This window comes from Carassius gibelio, chromosome B8 (genome assembly GCF_023724105.1).
Source record: "Carassius gibelio isolate Cgi1373 ecotype wild population from Czech Republic chromosome B8, carGib1.2-hapl.c, whole genome shotgun sequence".
Taxonomy (NCBI): domain Eukaryota; kingdom Metazoa; phylum Chordata; class Actinopteri; order Cypriniformes; family Cyprinidae; genus Carassius; species Carassius gibelio.
The window spans coordinates 30918165-30940439 of record NC_068403.1 but is presented as its reverse complement, the minus strand read 5'-3'; the positions used below and the strand labels follow the sequence as shown (position 1 = coordinate 30940439).

General features: G+C 40.4%; 1 protein-coding gene across 5 annotated transcripts in view; it reads right to left on the bottom strand.

Annotated features, from left to right (window-relative positions):
- Positions 1-16127, bottom strand: part of magi1a (membrane associated guanylate kinase, WW and PDZ domain containing 1a) — a 68948-nt gene extending 52821 nt beyond the window's left edge. The window contains exon 1 of one of the 5 annotated variants that reach the window (XM_052562879.1): positions 15716-16127. The gene's annotated coding sequence lies outside the window, so the exon portion shown is untranslated. Of the gene's footprint in view, positions 1-15424; positions 15575-15715 lie in introns of those variants that run through there. The other 4 variants (XM_052562875.1, XM_052562880.1, XM_052562872.1 and 1 more) reach the window with 4 other exon arrangements.
- Positions 16128-22275: the final 6148 nt, after the last annotated feature.

Genomic DNA, 22275 nt, shown 5'->3' with positions numbered 1-22275 from the left:
AGGACACACATCATCACAGGATCTGAACCCAGAGCTCCGATCCTGGAGTATATCAAGACTGAAGAGAGTAAAGATCCAAGTATAAATCCAAAGAAAACAAAACACATCAAAACACAAGGTTTAGACTGGACTCCTCCACACGAATCCAGACGATACACAGGAGCTCTTCCTTCAGAAAGAGAAATGTGTTTTTATTTTATCTGCAAATGCCCCTGCCATTAGGCTAATGCACCAATTAAAAGCTTAAAGGGGGGGTGAAATGCTATTTCATGCATACTGAGTTTTTTACACTGTTAAAGAGTTGGATTCCCATGCTAAACATGGACAAAGTTTCAAAAATTAAGTTGTACGTTTGAAGGAGTATTTCTGTTCCAAAAATACTCCTTCCGGTTTGTCACAAGTTTCGGAAAGTTTTTTTCGAGTATGGCTCTGTGTGACGTTAGATGGAGCGGAATTTCCTTATATGGGTCCTGAGGCACTTCTGCTGGAAGAGCGCGTACATTTTTACAGAGCATCAACGGAGTTGTGCAAGTGTTTTTGTTTGTTCCCTGCATTTCGAAGATGCTCGTTTTACAAACAAGGCCCAGTTTGACGACGGATTTGCACATCGTTTATTTCTTAAGGATGATGCAATCCCAAGGAAAAAGGGTCACGATCGTGTGTTGGAATCCGCAGGCGGTGAGTAAAACTGCTTCAAATATCTCTGCCTCCTTGTTAGTGCGTCCGCCTCCCCTCCCGAAGACCCGGGTTCGAGCCCCGCTCGGAGCGAATCGTTGCTGCTGCTGCATTTGTTAAATTTCAGCCTCTGGATCTGATTCTGGATCATAAATATACGCTGAATCTGACTGTAAGCCATGGTTTGTTTTGGATGATGGTTTTTCCCTCACGGTAATGTCACAGCTTCCAAACGCTATCAAAGCAAAAGCCTACTCGCGTTCGTGATTCTTTAGCTCCGCCCACACGCCACGCCTCCAGTCGGTCGTGTTTTTCCGGGAAAAATCGGTACAGACTATCTTTCTCTTATGAATATAATAAAACTAAAGACTTTTTGGAGTTATGAAGGATGCAGTATTACTCTCAAGATTAACAGGAGATTGAGTGAAAACTAGCATTTCACCCCCTCTTTAAAATAAAGATGTATCATGATTTGGGCAGCCTGGATCACATACTTTCCTGCAGGAGCTCATTATGTTTCCTCCACTATTTGTAGATGCATTTTGTCCATAGAAATGTGTTATTCAGTTCTGTAATTTGATGCGACCAGCTGCAGTTGTATCCACTATTATTGTTTGAAGTGTTCACAGTTTAGCAGCTAAACTTTAGCTGTGGATATGATTCTCCTGCATAAGTGTTTGTGTATTTTATGTAATTATTATAAGAACAGATTGAAGCTCTTTATTATTGTTTTATGTGAAGGTGTTTTGTCAATGGTAGCGCTGGCTAACTGGGTCAAGATCTCTCTGTGTCAATCACAGCAGGCTTGTCCAGCTGACCAATCAGAGCAGAGCAGGCTTGAGGAAGGGCGGGGTTTGCTCCGAGTCCGAACAAATCATTTTGGAATCATTGGCAAAATACTCTAATATTAAATGAATATTCTGAGAAAATTACAATGTTTTCTGACCTTAGATGCATTTAAACCTGTTGTAGAGAACTCAATATTAGGACAAAGTATCAATACCTGCTCTTTAATTAGAAGGAGCACAGGAAGTGAAAAAGCCTAGTTTATATCATGATGAAGATGATATGAAACATGAGAACTGTCAGAACTATAAAAGAAGCCTGTGTCTCTGTAATGCACTGGCTCTTCCTAAGTCTCCTCCTAAATACAGCTCTGAGTCTCCATAAGCAACAAGCTACTGAAGCAACGGTCACTGAGCTTTCAGAAGGTCAGTGGTCAGTATGGCAGCATTCGGGACACACAGAGCAAACGAGGCTGGACGTGACGGTCAGGTGATGCAGAGACACTGCTCAGACACTGACGGAGAATTTCATTCACATTTCAGCATCAAGCTTGCTTACACACAGACTGTGAACACAACAAACCAGTAATATCTGGATCACTGCGCACACACACACACACACACACACACACACACACACACACATGGAGTGAGCCGTGATCTTCTGAGCTGTAGAAACTGAGCAGTAGTCCAGGAGAGGAGCATTAAAGAGCTCAAGATCACTGCTCTCGAGACGCTCAAGCACATCGTTTCATGAGTGTGTATGGTTTAACCATATTTGTATTATTTTCCTAATTCGAAAGAAGAAACTATGATCACTTGTGAGATATATATGAGTGAGAGTGTGATTACAACGCCACCTAGTGTTTGTGAGCATGCTGCTGATCTCTGGGATCAATGCTCGGTTTAATTTACACTAGGCCTATCTACATGACTGAAGAACTTAATTATAATGTTCTACTTAAGGATGATCACAATTCGAATTATATTAACATTTTAAAGGTAATTTAGGGAAGAAAAGCTTTTGGCTTCTCTCCTGAGGCCACAAGAGGAAAAAAAAGTCCATAATGTTTATAAACCATATATAATTAATAAAGTTGCTTAAACAATTAGAAAAATAAACAGCACCATAAATGTATGTATAGTTTAATACAAAGGACCGAAAACCAATCACAGAGCGTAGACTCTTCATTTAAAAACATGAGAGACAGTAGGATGAGGAAAACACCATAAAGTCTTGAGACGTGTCTTTTAAAAGTTGAGCTAACACTAATAGTGCATGGCTATCGAAACATGCGGCTCTTGAGCTAGACACGAGTGCAACGCTGATAGATGTCCCTCTAGAAAATGTGAAAAATGTGTTCAGTGTGAATGGCTTGGTTTCAGTTTTGATGTAAACAGCATCTTCTCCACACTGATGCTCTCGTTTCACACAATATATATTGATTGAACAACATCCAGCGGCTTCACCTGGATGAGCCAACAAAAACATTATAATGCAATGACACTACCATCGTCATCGCTGATAATGCTGCCTGACGAATGATGCACACACAGTCTAGTGCAACGGATTTGCATTCAAATGTTGATTTATTTATTTTAATTCAAAGAATATTCTAAATGTTAAGAATATTTGAGAAAATAAATAAATAATATATATATATTTGACAGCCGTAATTATCTAATCCATCACGAAAGAACAAGATTTTGTAGTCAGGCATGTTATTCTGGGCTGTAAAAGCAGGGCAGTTACTAAAACTGGAGAGCAGGGGTGGAGCAGCTCCAGTGTGAAGAATGAGTGAATAAACAGAGCTGCTATCTGAACCCTGCATCTGCCTGCTGTCACTGCACAGCATTGTGTGTCCAGACACAGCCCAGCAGCTGCCACTGTGTGTGTGTGTGTGTGTGTGTGAGTGTGTGTGTGTGTGTGTGTGTGCGTGTGTGTGTGTGTGTGTGTGAGAGAGAGAGAGAGAGAGAGAGAGAGAGAGAGAGTGTGTGTGTGTGTGTGTGTGTGTGTGAGTGTGTGTGTACGTCTCTCTCTCTCACACACACACACACACACGCACTCACTCACACACACACACCGATGACAGAGACAGGAGCTGAGCAGAAGACAGCAGAATCTGTCTGTTCATTATTTACAGTATTCACACAGACACATGGAGAGAGATGAAATGAGCTGCTTCTAGAGAGGACGAGGAAACAGCAGCGTTCATCACCACAATACTGCTCCTGTACTCCAGCCTAGGGGTGTCCATGGTTAACCGGTTAACCGATTAACCGTTAAAAATTGTGTAACCGAGTGAAACATTTTGCTCGGTTAAGTGACGTCAATGGCGTGCATTGAATTTAGTTGTAATACATTTTTGCACCACCAGAGACCGCCAGAGCGCTCCCAGACATTTGTAATGTCCACAAGAAGAAGTCATTTTTCTAATATGAAGCGGGCTAATACGAGTGACGGGGCAAAATGCAAGTATTGCAATACAGTGCTTAGATATACTTCAAGTACAACCTCGTTGTTGTAATCTCAACAGCCAACACCCGGGCATCATTAGGCCGGTCAGGACACACTGGATGCGTGGCGAAAGCATCTCAGCTGCGTGGCGTGTCCGTTTTTAATTCGGTTCCCATGTTAACAGGTTAGAGCTTGTCGCGTGCCTGCGTGAGATGCGCGGCTCAGGCGCGGCTCGACGCGTGCATGCTAGAAATAGAACCGACGCCTTGGAAGCGTTTCCAGGCAAAGTATAATAGGAAAATATGTTTATATGTCATTTTGTACAAAAATACATATTAATTCATGACATTTTGATATTTGAAAGTCTATAGGTTGACATAAATTCAGATATAAATGTAATTTAAACAAATAAATAAATAATTATCGATTTTCAAATATTGTACGTGTCAAACATAGTCATAGCCTTAGCGAGGCGGCCGCGGAGTCTGCTTGTTACCTTTTGCCTTATACATTTTAGGTTTATTCTCAAATTCAGATTGTGTTAATGGGCGGCATTATTAGGCAGTTTTAATAGGACAATTTGACCGGAGAGACATTTCTACTGCTGCACTAAATATCCTCTTGCTGCCCCTTACACAAAGAAAATTAAGTTTGTCATTTGAATCGCTTCTTTTTAGTGATGAGAGAAACGCTTTGTGAAGTGCTCTGCTCAGATTATACCACGGTCTGTGTGAATCCTCCACTCTGATTGGCTGGAAGGTGTGTGTTAATCTGTGTAACGCACAGGTGGCTCCGGTCCAAGCCTCCGGAGCACACAAAGATCAGCTGGGATCCTACGAGGCTTGGAAAACTATGAACAAAAGAAAGCAAAGTCAGGAAAAATATTGGTTTCCAGACTTTTGCCCCGTAAATTTAACATTTAAGACGATACACACCGAGCCACCTATTGCACCATCAGCCCATCAGTGTTTTTTTGGCTTCCAAAAAGTATTCTTTAAAGAGACTGAAGGCCTTGAAATATGGCATACTGCCTTCACGAAAGACACACTCTGAACACTTAGTTTTTATTACAGTACCAGTCTTTTTTATAGACCCTTGAACTTGGCAGATTTAATGCCATCAGCCGTTTCATGTCATGCTTTCTCTGTCGCCACAGAGGACGTGTTCGGTTGGGCATTTATATAGCCTTTATATAGAGGTACTACAATATGAAAAGTAGATCTCTGTTAATTCAAATGCATCCATTCTCTCGTTTTATTCATAGTTAGGTGGCAGTGACGCACAAAGGAAATATAAAGGAAAGCTTATATAAAACTAGAAATTGTAATACATAAGCATGTAATAAATTCCCATGCACATAAGTTAAGACTGCAACTTAAAGGGGTCATATGATGCTTTTTTAAAGATCATTATTTTGTGTATTCGGTGTAACAGAATATATTGACATGCTTTAATGTTTAAAAAACATTATTTTTCAGATACTGTACATTATTGTAGTTCCTCTATGCCCCGCCTCTTTCAAACGAGTCCCGCCTTCTGACAAGAGCAGTCTGTTCTGATTGGCCAACTGACCCAGTGCAATGTGATTGGCCAAACACTGCAAGCACTCGTGGGAAATCGTGATCTTTATCTTTCAAAATAAATGTTAAGACAGTTAATAATGTCATTAGTTTTCCCATCATTTCAAGCTGAAAGAGGAACAGTCTCGAGACAGACACAAGCCACAAACGGTTAAGACAGCTGACTCCACTGTGTGACCCTGTCTCTCTCACACACACACACACACACACACGCATGATGTGCAAAACTCCGCATTTGAACATTCAGTAGCAAATACTTAAACTAATAAGAAAACGTACTTCCAGTAGCTGATTCAGAAGCGCCAGATTGCCCAAGCAAAGTCAGAAGTACCTCCTCTCCTAGCTTCACGAAACAGTCGTCCATAGAAAGTGTTGCTGTTCTGTTGTGACGAATCTTAAGGATTCCTAAATGCATCTACTTTCCAAAGACCAAATAAAGGGATTTTAACACTAACTGTGTTACTGAAACCACGGCTTCTTTCTTTGTGTCAACATTTAAGCGGCATTACGCTAATATTTCCACATAATGACATAGACAAGTGGGGTGTGTTAGAACGAGGTGTTTTAGGGGGTGAGAGAGTCTTAACTCTGATAAAGATTTTACTTTACAGACAACTTTACAGATCTTCATTATACACCAAGAGCTTGTAACACTCCAGAGAAAGGACAATCTTAAATCACATCATATGACCCTTTAACGCAGACTGTCAGGACGGGTCTTTATGCAAAAATGGAAAGGCTTGTGTGAATTTGTGACAATTACAGATAAGGATCTGACCAGTAACTAAAAGTTTTTTGGGCCATTACACTAATGCGTCAGCTTGAAGCTTAAAATAAAGATGTATCATGATTTGGGCAGCCTGGATCACATAGTTTTGACGGTCACTATGATATTATTGAAGCTGTGTGTCAAGGTAAATCTATTTTCACACTAAATATGTATTACGCCCAGCTCATCTGATGTGTTTTTGGCCATGATTGCCAGGCCAGCAGATGTAACTATTGTTGAGGGAGATGTTAATTATGTAATGAATTCTCTTGAGCATCAGTACCCACATCTTTAACTGCTCAGACCCGATCTCTTCAGAATATGTCTAAAGATCTTGGTTTTGTGGATGTCTGGAGAACTCCTCACCCTGCTGATGAAGAGTATAATTGTGTTTTCTGCTTCCTATCACTGTCAGTCAAGATTAGATTACTTCTTTATGCCGTAAACAGATCTGCATTTCATAGGATCTTGTAATACAGAACGTATTTTACTGTCAGATCATGCCAGTGTCACTATGGAGCTTCAATCTGGGAATCCTGTGGACTATTCTATACAGCGGAGACTTAATATTAGAGGTAGAAGTCTAATATTAGATGTTCTTCTGACAGGCCAATGGCATTATTGAATGTTGACCAGAAATTGCTTTCTAAAATTATAGCAATGTGGCTTTGAAGAAAGATAATTGGGACTGATCAAACAGCATTTATACAGGGTAGATATTCACCTGATAATAAAAGTTATTTACACCTTTAAATCAAACATTGTGCCCCGTTTTCTTTTTAAGTGGTCACCTCTAAGTTTCGTCCATTTGGGAATTTCTATCTCTACATCTTTGAAAACTGATCTAAAACTGATCTAATTTTGTTCCTTTATTTGAGAAAATATGGGTCGGATAGCACTTGTTAAGATTTGATACCCAAATTGTTATATCCTAAGGAATGATTCTTCCTATGTTTGGTTAGATATTGAATCCTACAATTTCCTTTAAGAACTCTTCTTTTGTTAAGAGCTTTTAAAACATAAAAGAGAGACATGATAATCCAACTACATTTAATGCTCTGAAAGCATGGAGATCAGTCTGTAGTCTGTAGATCTAACCGACTTCTTTCTTACCCCAATATTAAACAATCGTTTGTGTAATTTGGGACTTCGTAGGCTTGAGGATATTTATTTTATTTATCCTTTATTTTACCAGGATAGTGTTGAGATATCAAATCTCTTCTTCCAGGGAGTCCTGGCCAAGATGGCAGCACAGAAAGTTTCACATAAACAACATACAAACATTAAACTCAGAATCTTTCATAAACTTTTGTCCAGCACTCAAAATACCAACAAAAACTACTCAACCAAAAACACACGTTTCCCTTAAATCGGTCAATGAGAGATTTTTAAAAACTTTTAAAGAGGGGAAAATATTTCTATCATTATTATACTCTGCAGCTGATTCCATAACCAGGGAAGAGAAGGCAGTTTTACCAAGCTCTGAACATACTCTAGGAACCTTTAAAAGCAATTTACAGGGTTAGTTCACCAAAAAATCTAAATTATGTAAGATAGCAAATTTATGTAAGATAGCAAATTTATGTAAGATAGCAAATTTATCCAAAAGCGGGTGTTTTGTGTTGTGGCGGGTAAACTTGCTTCACCTACCGGTCATCGTGGCGGGTAAATAAAAATATCATACTGTTTCACCCGGCCGGTGGAGACTTTTAGAGAGAGACATTACATCGCAGGTGTTAAGATATCTCCAGAGAAAACATCTCAGGAGACCGTGGACAAAGATGCGAAGGTCAAAGTTTTTTTAAAGAACGATGGAGAAAAGCAGACAATGAGGAGTCCTGCGATTGGTTAGTTTACCACGAGACATGTCTGACCATGTTCTGCTCGGTATGTCATCAACACGTTCAGAAGATGCTATGCTACAATATTTAATTCTCACTTTACTTTTCATTGTTTATTTTTCCAAATACAAAACCAGGTGAGTGTCAGAGTGAGAACTGAAAGTTGTGTTGATGTGTTTGCCGTTTAGCTGAATATCTTAAATAACTTCCTAATGTAAATGTACCACAGACCAAAGCTAAAAGCCTGTATGAAGCAGAATGAAGTGGAAAGTGACCGGAGGTCCCGTCTTACATCGAGAAGCCTCTGTGACCTTCTGACTGTCCAGCTATTATGACCCAGCCCTGCTATCCAGCCCTGGCATCAGTTCATGGAGGATAAGAAGAACGCTCAGAAACTTCAGGATCTGATTGTGATGAGCAGGAGTAAACTGGGAGATGGGTGGAGGAATGATAGTTTTGTGTTTAATCTGCTCTACTCATTTAATGAAATGTATATCAGTTCATTGTTTGTGTGTGTATGAGAAAGAAAGAGAAAATGTCAGTATTTAATTGAGACTTGAGATTAAATAAACTGCTTAAGTATTGTAGATCTTGTAGTTTTCACATGCAGTTGCACATTGTCGGTTAAAAACAAGAAAGTGGCTGGTAAAAACATTGAGTGGCTGGTAGATTTAGAAATTCACCAGACACAGTGGCCGATGGACAAAAAAGTATTTCTACAAGAGAAATAGAATTTAAAATCATTCACAGACTCCATATTTCTCCTAACCGCATGCATTTTTAGCCCCTCTCTATCAGCTATGTGTCTGAAATGTAAAACTGAAGTAGGTATTTAACACACTGGCTGTGGTCATGAAACAGACTGTAAAGGTATTGGTTTTTGGTGCTGGAGGAAATGGAAAAGATTTTTAAAGAACCACACAGATGGGAAATCAAAAATGACCTGTATTACAGTGTATGATGTAGCTGTCCATCAGTGTAAATAATTTGCAAAGTAATTAAACCAAAAAGTACACGATTTATAAAGTTATTGGCTTCTAAAGTAAGGAGTCGACTCTGAATCACTGAAACGAGTCGTTATAGATTTCAAATCTTTTGCCCATCTCTATGTACGTCACTAGAACACTTTGCATAATAATCTCCGCCTACCGTCTTGGGAGAAACTGACCTCTGACCTGCCCCCCCCCCCACACACACACAGACGCTCTGGTTGGTGTGAGAGCATCATGTCGAGGAGACCGTGTGTTTTTAATTGTAAAGGCAAGTTTGTTTTATTTTCACTGCCAATGAATGAAGATCAGAAGAACCAATGGCTAAAATTCATTTTCACCACAATACCAGAACAGTACAACAAATCCCTTTTGTTGTGTTCACAACATTTCACTGATGACTGCTTTTCTAATCTCGGTGAGTACAAGGCGGGATTTTCAAAGCGTTTGGCCATAAAAGAGGGTTCATTACCAACTTTATTTAGAACAACGAGCATCTCCGAATCACAACGCGAAGTATGATTATGAAGTTATGTGTTTGTTTTCTCCCGAGCGTCTTATCAGTATGTGTGCTGTCTGTCTGCAGTCTGTCTGCGCTGATCGTCATGTACAGACACGTCATTAAAATGAAGTGTAACTCCGTGAATACTCAACGAAGAGACATGAGAGAGATATCTATAGAAAGCTTGACATGTCTACTTTAAAAACTAAACAAGTGCTGCTAACAGATATTCTGTGATAAAGTAATCTATATGAAAACAATGCAATGTCTCCCTTCATTATATCTAATGTGACCACGCCCCCGCGCTGAACGCGCTATTCAGATTCAAACTGAAGCGCGGCTTGAATACGGAACAACCAATCAAACCTGACTATGTTAGTTGACCAATCAGAACACAGTATGCTACCGAAAGGTGGGGTTTAAGGAAACTGAATCTTTTGAACAGCTTCGCTCGAACCGTTTGGGGATCTCTGAGAATTGAGGTAATTTTAAAATGATATTTAGACAAAATGACAATGTTTTTTAACCTGGGATGGATTTAAACCTGTTGTACAGGACTTATAAACAGTAATAGGAAGCTTAGAATTTTCATCTTACTGGCTCTTTAATATGCAGTTGGATTTTGACCCAGTCTCACTGATATTGGTTAGGTTAATAAATGCATTGTTTCATCTGCTAACAAGAAGTTGTACAATATTATCTCCTTCTGCCAGAAAAAAATATTTCAGTTAATTGGATAAGTGATAAATCTCCTTCACTAGAAAGCTGGCATAAGATCATTTTTGAGCTGGTTCCCCTGGAGCGTCTTACAAACAGGCCTGTTTTTATCAAGTCTGGACTCATATATGGGACCTCATCTTCACCCTATTATACTGCATGGAATATGGTTTGATTTCTCCACCGATGACCGTCAGATCCATCTCAGCACACAGCCTGATCCTCATCTTGCCCTCACAACACTTACTGCTTGAGCGAGATAAAAGCCTGCTTGCACACGAACTTTCTCAAGCTCAATGAGTCAACAACAGAACGTTTATGTGTCTGTATGCCAGCGACTTCACATAAATTAAATAGTTCTTATGTGATTACTGATTTATGACTCTCAACTATTGTTTGATGCCCATATTAAAATGGTTTCAAAGACTGCATTTTTCCTCTTAAGAAACATTAGAAGACCTTCTCTATCATTGTCTTAAGCTGAAAGGCTTATTCATGCCTTTATCACGTCCAGGCTTGATTACTGTAATACACTTTATGTTGGTCTCCCTGAGAAGTCTATTCAGAAATAACAATATACTCAGAGTTCAGCTGCTCGGGTACTAACATATACAACTACCAGCCAAACTATTACTGCGGTACTCATAACCTGCCCTGGCTTCCAATCAAAGCGTGTACTGATTTTAAAATCCTGATCTTAACTTAAATCTGTTCATCGACCTGCCCTGCCTGTGTATGTAGTTCATGCTGGCGCTCGCTCTTTATCCTCCAGCAGCTGCATATAAACTAAAAGCATGGTGGGAGAGCTTCCTCTCAGCTCCACGACTCTGGAACGCTCTACACATTCTACAACTCTGAATTGCCTTAAGAAATCTTTAAAGACTTATCTTTTTGAAGTTGCTTACAGTTACATGAGTATTTTTATACTGTTTTGTTTTGTTTTATTGAGTGTTTATAGTTGTTATTTGATGCATGTTGTTGAGCTATGGGTTATGAAACCTGTGCTTCTTGTTGTTACCCATGCCCATAACTGTAGAGCTCTGGGTTAAGAGAGAGCATGACAAATAAAATGCATTATTATTGTTGTAAGTGAGTAACTGTCTGGACTTAACTCTTCTGCCCTGTTCATTATTATATCTGTTATATAGTCCTGTTTAATTTCATAATCTGAGCTATGTGCAAGTTTTTGTGTGTTTCTTTTGGGAGATGTCTTTTTATTTTTGTATTACAGTGAAGATTAAATAAAAATAATTATCAAATAAATAAATAAAAGCAATGACTTCGCTCCCGCTGTGCTCCTCGCTCACTGATATCAGAAACACTGCTCCGCATCTAAAGTATTTCAGAATAATTGAAATATCACAGTTCTCTTCTTAACGTATACTGAAAAGAAAATGTGTTTCAAAGAGGCTTATTGGAGCACTAGTGTGCAAACTGTTTCCTCCCAAAAGCCGAGCTAATGTTTCACAGAAACATCATGCACTGAAACGGATTCGGGCGCTTTATTTCAAGTGTTCTGGAGCTGTTCTATAGTTCAATGTGAGGCACAGATTAATATTGAAGTCATTAAATTCAGTTCACTTAAACTCTTTTCTCTTCTTCCCAACTCTGTCTGTCATCCTTCGCTCAGCGATCAAACTGCGTCGCGTTCGGTTACAGTCAAAACTACGAAACTCTCTTCAAGAGCGCACAGGAACTGAGGTTTAAAACTGCTCAAAGAAAAGGCTCAATAAACTGACACACAGATCTTCTGACTTTCCCATGCAGACTTGGAGCAGTTTTCATAAACAAAACCCGCCCAACTGCTTCTCTACACTAGCCCAGTCGCGCTTCGAGGATTTTCAAGGTTTCACTGGATGTTTGATTGGTTTTCTTAACATGCACACACACACACACACACACACACACACACACAGCTGTGTTGAGCCAAAACATCCTTTAAGATCACACCATCATCACACACTAAACCCCAACCTCTTAAAAATGAATGAAGTGAAATGAAACAAGGCATGGCTATTTTCAGAAGCATGATTCCTGGCTCTTTTCAGGTATTTATGATGGAAGTAGCTTCTTCTTTGTTTCTCAGAGCTCAATGATTGGCTGTGACCTCTGAACTACTACATACATGTCCAGATCACGTCCATCCAATCTGACGTATTGTACAAGAGTCAAACAATACACGTTTAATACAGCTTCACTCATTTATCTATTTTACATACATTAGAATCTGAGCATAAGAATGATGACTATCATATATTTGTATCACGATTTACAGAGAGAGAAAAGAAAAAATAGATGATTTAACAAATGATCTCGTCAGGCATATTTAGAGCCTGAATCATTAAATGACATTAAAAGACTTCTTTTTCTTTTTCAGGATCACAGGTCAGCCCCCAAAACTAATTTACTGTCTCATGAAACATTTCCCAATCTTTGCCACTTTCCTATGACCTCATAAGATTTTACCCTTTATTAACCATTTGTAATTGTTTAAAATATATTAGGATCAATATTTCCTTTATATATTTTAATAAGCATCTCATTTAATTTTCACACACACACACACACACACACGCGTATATGCGTATATGCGCAAAGGTTACAAAGGTTATTGGAAACATTAAAGTAGACACTGTATTTGCAATTATTACGCTTTCTGTGTATGAATATCACTTTTGTAAATGTCATTTGATGCGGATCCCAAAATGTGAGGTCAGGTCTTTGACCCATACTGAGACCACGTGAAAACAACCACAATATCTGTCTACTGAGCCTGGTCTTCATCACTGACACTAACTGGAGATAACCGTTACACGGTAATAAACATAAATGATGACACGAAACTTCAACTGCTTTGTTTTCTGCACTGTAACACCAGGGAACTGCACACACACACACACACACACACACACCACACACCACACACACACACACACACCACACACACACCACACACACACACACACACACACAAACACACACACACTTCCAGTGACTGACACAGCTTTCACAACCTGAGTGAAAAGAAATGCAAACGAAGCTAAAGAATCGTTTACTTTCTTTCCTAAATGAGTTGGTTGAGTGAGTTATAAACAAGCTTGCTGAGCAGCTTACGTAAAGTGAGTTCAACATGGAAATAGTCTTGCTCTTCAGTTCACAACAACAACATTAGTGCATGCAGAAAACACATCAGATCTGAGACGGGTTAAAAGAGTGAATATGAGTCATTAAAGCAGAAGAGTCCTAAAGACCCCTGCAATGCAGTGCATGCACACACACACACAAACACACACGCACGCACACACGCGCACACACACACACACAATGGCGAGCGCCATGCTTCCCAGCGTCGCTTCCTGAGAAATACTCTTTTGTGTGGAGAGCATCTGGCCCTGACCTCCAGCACTTGTGCCTCGGCTGAAGCCCCGCCCTCTGCACAAGCCCCGCCCACCTCCTCCTCTGTTTGTCTGTCCTGTCCTGTGATTGGCGGATCTCTCAGTGCGCCGCTTCCTCACGCTGCAGCTGCCCGCTTCAGCTCTGAAAAGAGTCTCTGTGCCGCACCGGGCCGTACACAATGGCCAGATGAATTGGATAAGCTCTCGTGTGTGTGTGTGTGTGTGTGTGTGTGTGTGTGTGTGTGTGAGAGAGAGACTGAAAGCAGAGAATGAAGAGCCATCTGTCCTATATGAGCTGAACCAGGAAGATATTAGACTCCAGTTTCTCCTCGTCGCTGCCTGGATCACACCATGTCAAAATATTGAACCTGAGGTTCACGTCTTCGTCTGCAATATCAGTTTGCACTAGATTCATCTCTCACGTGTCACGAGCAGCGAGACGCTCCTATCGACTGATACAGGAATATGTTGGGAACACTTAGTAATATCCCTCATACACACACACACACACAAACACACACAAATAAACCCATTCAGTCCACGGTCTAGTAACGAAACACCAACCGCTCTGTCTCACAGGCCCTGCTGGTTTCGGCTGTTTTGCTTCATCTTGACTGATGCATCACATCATGACATCACATCATGACATCACTGGACAGCACATGTCAAACAATATCAATATGAGGATTCCACATGAACAATACTTTAAATCATACTAACCGAAATATGGCCACATTTGAAATAAGTGCAGAGACATCATCCCACACTGACCGGTAAAGTGATGCGTCCTGGATCACATCAATGGGAAGCGATTTGGTCCGTATGTTACAAATGCCAACACATAGTTAAATCAACAAATAAGTATGTGCAGGTTTATAACACTAATAGCATTATAACCTGCGTGGTTTGAAACATCTGCAGCTCACATCTGCGCTCTGAACACAAGGCTGTCCAGATGTGGGGCTGGATGTGTCTGTCCTGTAACTCCTGATGAACACAGAAACAGGCCTGTTATCTATCTGACTTAAAGGAGGGATAGTGCACTCAAAAATAAACATCGTTTACAAGCCCACTAGCTGTTCCAAACCTCTAATAATGTGTTTCTTCTGAAGATTGTGGGTAACCAAAGACCATGATAGCTTTATTTCTCGACTGTGGAAGTCCAGCAGCTGTTCAGATGAGACACATTCTTCAAAGTATCTTCTTTTGTGTTCAACAGAAGAAAGAACTTTATACAGGTTTAGAACAGCCGGAGTAAATCATGACAGAATCGTCATGTTTGGGTGAACCATGGCTTTAAAGTGACAGACACAGCCCTGCTTCTGGGTGAAGGCCTAGAATATGCCATTCATTATCAGAGCTTGGTAGACAACATTATTATATTGTTTAGACATGATAAGACTGATGAATTAATAGATTATAATTATTGTTAGACCCCATTTATTAATTGACCATTTCAATATATACACATACTAAAAAATCATGTCATATACAATGTCCTTTTTTTAATGCTAAATTTAGATAAAAATGGAGGGGGGGGGGTAATTGCATAATAATGTAGTCCTAATTTAAGTAAATGAATGATACAAATAATCGTGAATGGTGTCAAAACCTTGACGATGACCGACCAATCGTCTTTTCTAATGAACAGCTCGACTGTATTTTGGATGTGTGATGTGAAAATGTAATAACTCTCAATCACATGCATCTTACCAAAGCTATCTGACAGAAAGAGTCTTCACGGATAATCGCCGAAACTAGCAGCACCATTACATGAAATCAGCACAGACACCGTCAACAACAACAACAACAACAAACCAGCAGCGTCAGTCTGATCCATCAAGATGGCTTTGATCACATCCGCTCCGTGAATCAGCGCGCGCACCGCTCCACATCAAACACAGCACTAACACAGCGCCTGATCACAGCTAGCTAAGCCGCAAATCCGCGCGATTCACAACGGTGAACACGGCTGTACATGGACAAAAATAAACACACACTTGCCTGGTTGTCCGGCGAGAATACGGTCCCTTCCACCGATGGCACACGCTCCGGTGCGATCAAGCGCTAATCCGTTCTTTGTGTCAGCGGCTCGCAGAGAAGAAGAGTCCGAGCGTGAGGCCGACAGAGAGAGAGACGAGGACGGGAGGCACGGTCTGGAGAATCAGGAGCAGATGGGGGAGGAGGAGGAGTGTGTGGGGGGGGGGGGGGGGGGTCAGGGATAACAGTGCTTTAGCAGGAAACGGCAGCTGGTAGAGAGAGAGAGAGACACACAGACACACACAGAGAGAGAGAGAGAGAGACACACACAGAGCGCGCGCTTGAGTCTCTGTGTTTACTGCACACATAACAATAGCCATCTGTGGAGCAGAACCTCTGGAGGAACAAGCACCTGTTAAGGGCTCCGTGAGAGCGGCTCCGGCCCGCAGGAGTGCAGGGGGGACGCTACTGCAGCCACACAACACAGGAGCACAACACCTCGCTGATGTAACATGCATTTTAGCAGACGCTTTGGACTTACATTGCATTCAGGCTAACAATTTTTTACAATCATGTGTTCCCTGGGATTCGAACCCCCAACCTTGCGCTTGCTAACACAATGCTCTACCAGTTGAGCTACAGGAACACTCAGCACAGATGATGTGAAGCGCTGCCCAGTTCTGCAGAGCTGTCCTGAACACTGCACCCGTGTAACACTGCGTTTTCAGCCAGTGATCTGCCTGGACCTCACACACCAAAACATCCATGCTGCTCTTTTCAGCAGACGTTTCTGGGCATAAAATCATGTTTTTCGGGTCTGGCCACTGAAAGCGTGCCCTAAAGATGGTGTAAAGGCAGGCAGCTCAGGGTTTTGGGACACTGTCGGTGTTACACGCACATCCCCCCCACTGACCAGTCTATTGTGCTTTATTCTTTACATATGCAAAACTGCTGGCCTCCACAGCCCCGTCCATCCTCACAGCAGCTCCATTACACGTGTGTGTGTTCCTCAGATGTGTGCCTCCATCTTGATCTCTATCCTGCTGCATGAGCGGCTCTTAAAGGGCCAGTTTGTACACAGATGAAAGTTGATGAAATTATGACAGGGCATACTGTGACCCATCAGCGGAAAACTTACAATCAGAGAACAGCCATATTTACTTTCCTAATGCTGAATAAATGGCACCTGGACTTCAGTTAACTAACTTTGATGACTATTGTAAAGTGATCCACAAAATAATGGTGTACACAAACAGGAGTAAACTGACCACTGCTTTATTGTAATGTCTGGTGCAGAATAGTTTTGGCAGAATAGTCTGGGTCTGGCTAGCTTCAGCTTCATGCAAGCGTTCAAGCTTCCAACAGTCAGATGTCAATCAGATTTGTTTTACTGTTGTTAAGACATTTTACATTTGCATAACTTTTTAAGGCTGGATGGTACTAAAATGAGCCAAACCACGGATGCAAATTAATTAATTTATTCATTCAGACAGGAAAAAAACTAAACTCAACACTGCTTTGGTCTTTTCTGCCTCTGTATATATTTAGCTGTTTCCTGAATTAGCCAATGTAGAATCTTTATGGCATTATTATGACACTTGAGCCTGTGCCACAACAGAAGGATTATTTCTAGTATTCACTTTAAATCACAGACTCTTTCAGCTAGATATCACACTATAGAGACTGAGTCTGCTCCCCGAACTCGAAAATACAAAAACGTCTAAACCAATTTAAGACTAACAATTAAATTGATGATAAACAAAAAATAAAAATGTATATAATACAGAGAAACAAATGAAAGCTTGGCTTATTAAATATCAGGTCCCTTTCTACGAAAACGCTTTTTGTAAATAATTTGATCACTGATCATTATCTAGATGTGCTCTGTTTGACAGAAACCTGGCTAAAACCTGATGATTACATTGTTTTAAATGAGTCTCCCCCAAAGATTTCCGCATCTAGAAGGTAAAGGGAGAGGTGTTGCTTCAATTCATAGCAATATTTTAAGTGCAGACTTTAATTAAGGGTATCCCTGACTGATTATTTTTAGTTGAATAGTTGAATTTATAGTTGAATCCTAATTTTTGAATCTTGCTGATAGTCGATTGATGGTCAAATCATATGTTTAGGGGTGGGGGACAAAATACATAACCAAGAGTAAAGTTAAACATTCGACAGTGATGTTAACAGATACAAAAATATTGTTTTATGTTTTGATTAAAAGATAGTTAACATTAAACATCAGTGAAACCCTAAGAATTCACAACATTTCACAAGATTTCATTATGTTATGTATATGACAGTATGTATTAATGTTCTGCATTTCTGTTTTGAGCTGTGCGCTGAAGATGACCAGAAGAATGAAGCAGCAGGTTTTTAATACGCACTAAATGCTAGGCATTGCGCAAGTATAACTTTGTAAAAATCCTTGCGCCCTGTAGGATCTCAAAAGCGCACAACGTTCCAGGCAAACAAGACACGAATTAGGTGAGTACTTATCAATACAGACAGGATGGAACTGCTGACAAAACGCATGACATGTAACAATAATCCGACAAAGAATCTGACACCAGATAAAGAGCAAACACCAGATAAAGGGTGAACACTTAGGGAAAGTAGAAACAGGTGTCAAAGCAAATCAGCGTTAGCGCTGATTGCAATGACAAACAGGTGCATGAAGAGAGAGAGGTCAGCAGAACAGAGAAAGAGAAAGTGTAATATGATAATGAGCTAATAAGGTGTGCGTGTGTGTGCGTGTGTGTGTGTGTATAGGTAAATGAGTGAGAGAGCGTGAGAGAGAAAAAGGAAGAAACCTGACTCATGACAACAAGCGAGTGACATATTGACAATTGCCCAGAAGTGTGCTAATAAAAAATCTAATGATTATACTAATATGAATATGGAATTGATAAAGCTAATTATAGATGTAATTATTGACCTATATATGCAATTTGTCATTTACCTCAGGGATATTTCCAGACTGCATGAAAATAGCCAAAGTAATTCCACTGTTCAAAAAAGGAAATAAATCTGAATTTTGTAATTATAGACCAATATCATTACGTTCACAGTTCTCTAAAATTCTGGAGAAGTTAATTGCAATCAGACTGAATACATTTCTAAATTAATTTAATATTTTAAGTAACAGCCAATATGAGTTTCGTCCTAAACTGCTACAGCAATTATGGAACCAATCTGAAGAAATTACCAATGCTATAGATAAAAAGCATTATTTAGTAAGTATCTTTGTGGATCTTCAAAGAGCATTTGATACGCTGGACCACAAGATATTGTTGCATAAATTATATAAATGTGTTATCAGAGGTGTGGCACACCAATGGGTTACCAGCTATTTAAAAAACAGAAGTCATTTTGTTGAAATTGACAACATAAAGTCTAATAATTGTAACGTGGGGTTCCACAAGGATCGGCTCTAGGACCTACAGTATACTTTTTCTTCTATATGTAAATGACACTTTGTCTGTGTCTCAGTTACTTGGGTGCATTCTGTTTGCGGATGACACCACTTTGTTCTATTTAAGGAAAAATATAAAAATGTCCTACATATTGTAGAGAATGAATTTTCAGAAAATTATGTAGTGGTTCAATGCCAATAGATTGTCCCTAAATATTAGTAAAACTACATTTTTTAGATTTTGTAATAAAAAAAATGTCTGAATGTCATTGTTATTAATGGATTTGAAATTGAAAGGGCACATGACATTAAGTTTCTAGGTATTATAATTGACGAACACTTGACATGGAAATCACATATTGATAATATTAAAGTAAAGGTATCCCAAATAATAGGTGTGTTGCATAAAGTTAAAGATTCACTAAATAAGAAAGCATTGTTTTTGTTGTATAACTCATTGATTATTCCATATCTGACTTATTGTACTGAAGTGTGGGGAAGTGCCTGTAAAACATGCATCAATTCAATTTTCTTGGAACAGTCTTGGTTGAAAAATTAAAGACAGGCCAACCATACAGTTCTTAAAGACACACACACACACACTAAAATGGTTAAGAGGCATAAAACGGACATAAGAAACTTCAAAACCAATTAAAACTTGTCTTGCGTCTGTTTCTGTGTTTCAGGAGAAGGCAGTGGACTTATCCCTCCGCATCGTCCCTATGACTGTGCTATAGATTTATTGCCAGGTAAGTCTCCGCATAAGGGCAAGCTTTACTCACTTTCTGTTCCCGAGAGGGAGGCCATGGAGAAATATATTTCTGATTCTCTGGCAGCGAAGTTCATCCGACCTTCCTCTTCTCCAGCGGGGGTGGGGTTCTTTTTTGTGGGGAAGAAGGATGGTTCCTTGAGACTTTGTGTTGATTATCGAAGACTGAACAACATCACAGCAAAGAATACCTATCCTTGATGTCTTCAGCTTTCGAGAGGTTGCAGGGAGCATCTGTTTTCACAAGATTGGAATTACATAACGCTTACCATTTGGTTCGCATTCAGAAGGGGGATGAATAGCAAGCCACTTTTAACACCCCCAGAGGGCATTTTGAATATTTGGTTATGCTGTTCGGCTTTCCAACTCACCAGCGGTTTTCCAGGCACTCGTGAATGACATGTTGAGAGACATGGCAAATCAACGTTCAGCACGTCACACGAGTGCTTCAAAGGCTGCTAGAGAATGGTCTTTTCGTCAAGGTGGAGAAATGCGATTTTCATGCACAGTCTGTTTCTTTTCTAAGATACATCGTCTCCTCTGAGGGAGTACGTATGGACCCTGACAAGGTTAAGGCTGTGGTAGATTGGCCAAGTCCAGATTCCCGTAAGGCCCTACAGAGGTTTCTGAGGTTTGCCAATTTTTACCGGCGTTTCATCCGCAATTTCAGCCAACTAGCTGCCTTGACCTCCCCCAGAATGATGTTCAGGTGGTCCGATACAACAGTTTTTTGGTCAAGCAACGATTCTGGTGGCCATTGATGGTTCGCGACATTCGCAATTTTGTTTTGGCTTGTTCGGTTTGTGCCACTGGTAAGACTTCCAATCGACCCCCAGATGGGCTACTCCAACCACTGTCTGTCCCTTCAAGACCCTGGTCCCACATAGAGCTATATTTCATTACCACCCTCCCACCCTCAACGGGTAAAAAGGTCGTTTTGACTGCAGAGGACTGGTTCTCGAGGGCGGCTCATTTATTCCCTTGCCCAAATTACCATCTGCCAAGGAGACAGCGGTAGCTGTTGTAGATCACGTCTTTCGTCTACATGGCCTCCCGATGAACCCGATTTGTGTCCAAATTTTGGCAGGAGTTTTGTAAGTTACTGAGTGCGACTGTCAGTCTATCTTCGGTGTTCCATCCCCAAAGCAATGGCCAAACCGAGAGAGCCAACCAAGGTTTGGAGGGAGTGTTGAGATGTTTGGTATCCAAGTATCCTTCCTCCTGGAGTCAACAACTCTCTATGGTTGAGTACGCTCATAACTCGTTACCAGTGTCATCCACGGGCCTTTCTCCATTTGAATGTAGCTTAGATTACCAGCCACCTATTTTTCCCAGTCTGGAATCCGAAGTTGCGGTCCCCCCCCCCACGCCTTCATCCAGAGGTACTTGGAGTAGAGCCCTTGAGACTCTTCTTCAGGTGGGGGCACGCACCAAGGCTCAGACCAATCGCCACTGGTTGAAGCCTCCCGTATACGTTGTGGGTCAAAAAGTGTGGCTTTCTACCAAAAACATTCCACTCCGCTCCGTATCTAAGTTAGCTCCCAAATTTATTGGCCTGTTTCCCATCACCAAGATCATTAGTCCTATGGCAGTCCAACTCAAACTTCCTCCGGCCTACAGGAGGATTCATCCCGCATTCCATGTTTCAAAGATGTGTTCCTTCGGCTGCATTTAGATCGTCGTGTCAAGCTGTACCTGTTCCAGTCTCTTTGTGAATTCTACACTTGACTCATCACTCACCACTCCAGGGAATTCTTCAAGCTGCCATCACTTATCTCACCTGGATTGCCCATCGAAGTCCCTGCATCCCTACTCTCCTGCTGGCTCCAACGGAAAGACCTTTACTGTTCTCTAAATAAAGAGTTATTTACTTGCAACTTGCACATGCGTATCTTTTACGTAACAGATAGCCTATAAGTAGTAATATTAACATTATGTTGCATAAATAACAAAGCATTCTATATGAGATAAATAATTAATTAAATCCCATTGATTAAGGAGGGAGACGAGTGGAAGACAGCGTACAACACACCTGTCGGTCACTTTGAATACCAGGTTCTTCCTTTCGGTTTGGTCAACGCTCCCGCTGTATTTCAAGCATTAGCAAACAATGTTTTAAGAGTAGTGAGGGGAAGTTCGATTCTTTTTCGCGAACCAGTTCTTTCGGACGGTTCGATTCAATAAACCAGTTGAAAAAAAAATGGTTCAGCGGTTCTTTTACGTTCGACGTAATGACGTCATTGGCGATGACGTAGTATACAAAGTCAGTAACAAACTTTAGTCAGTTAAAAACCTCATAATCATGAAACGTTTACAATTAAGCTTTCGAACAACACACCCAAATACATATATGTATATATATATATATATATATATATATATATAGTTATCACACTTTCC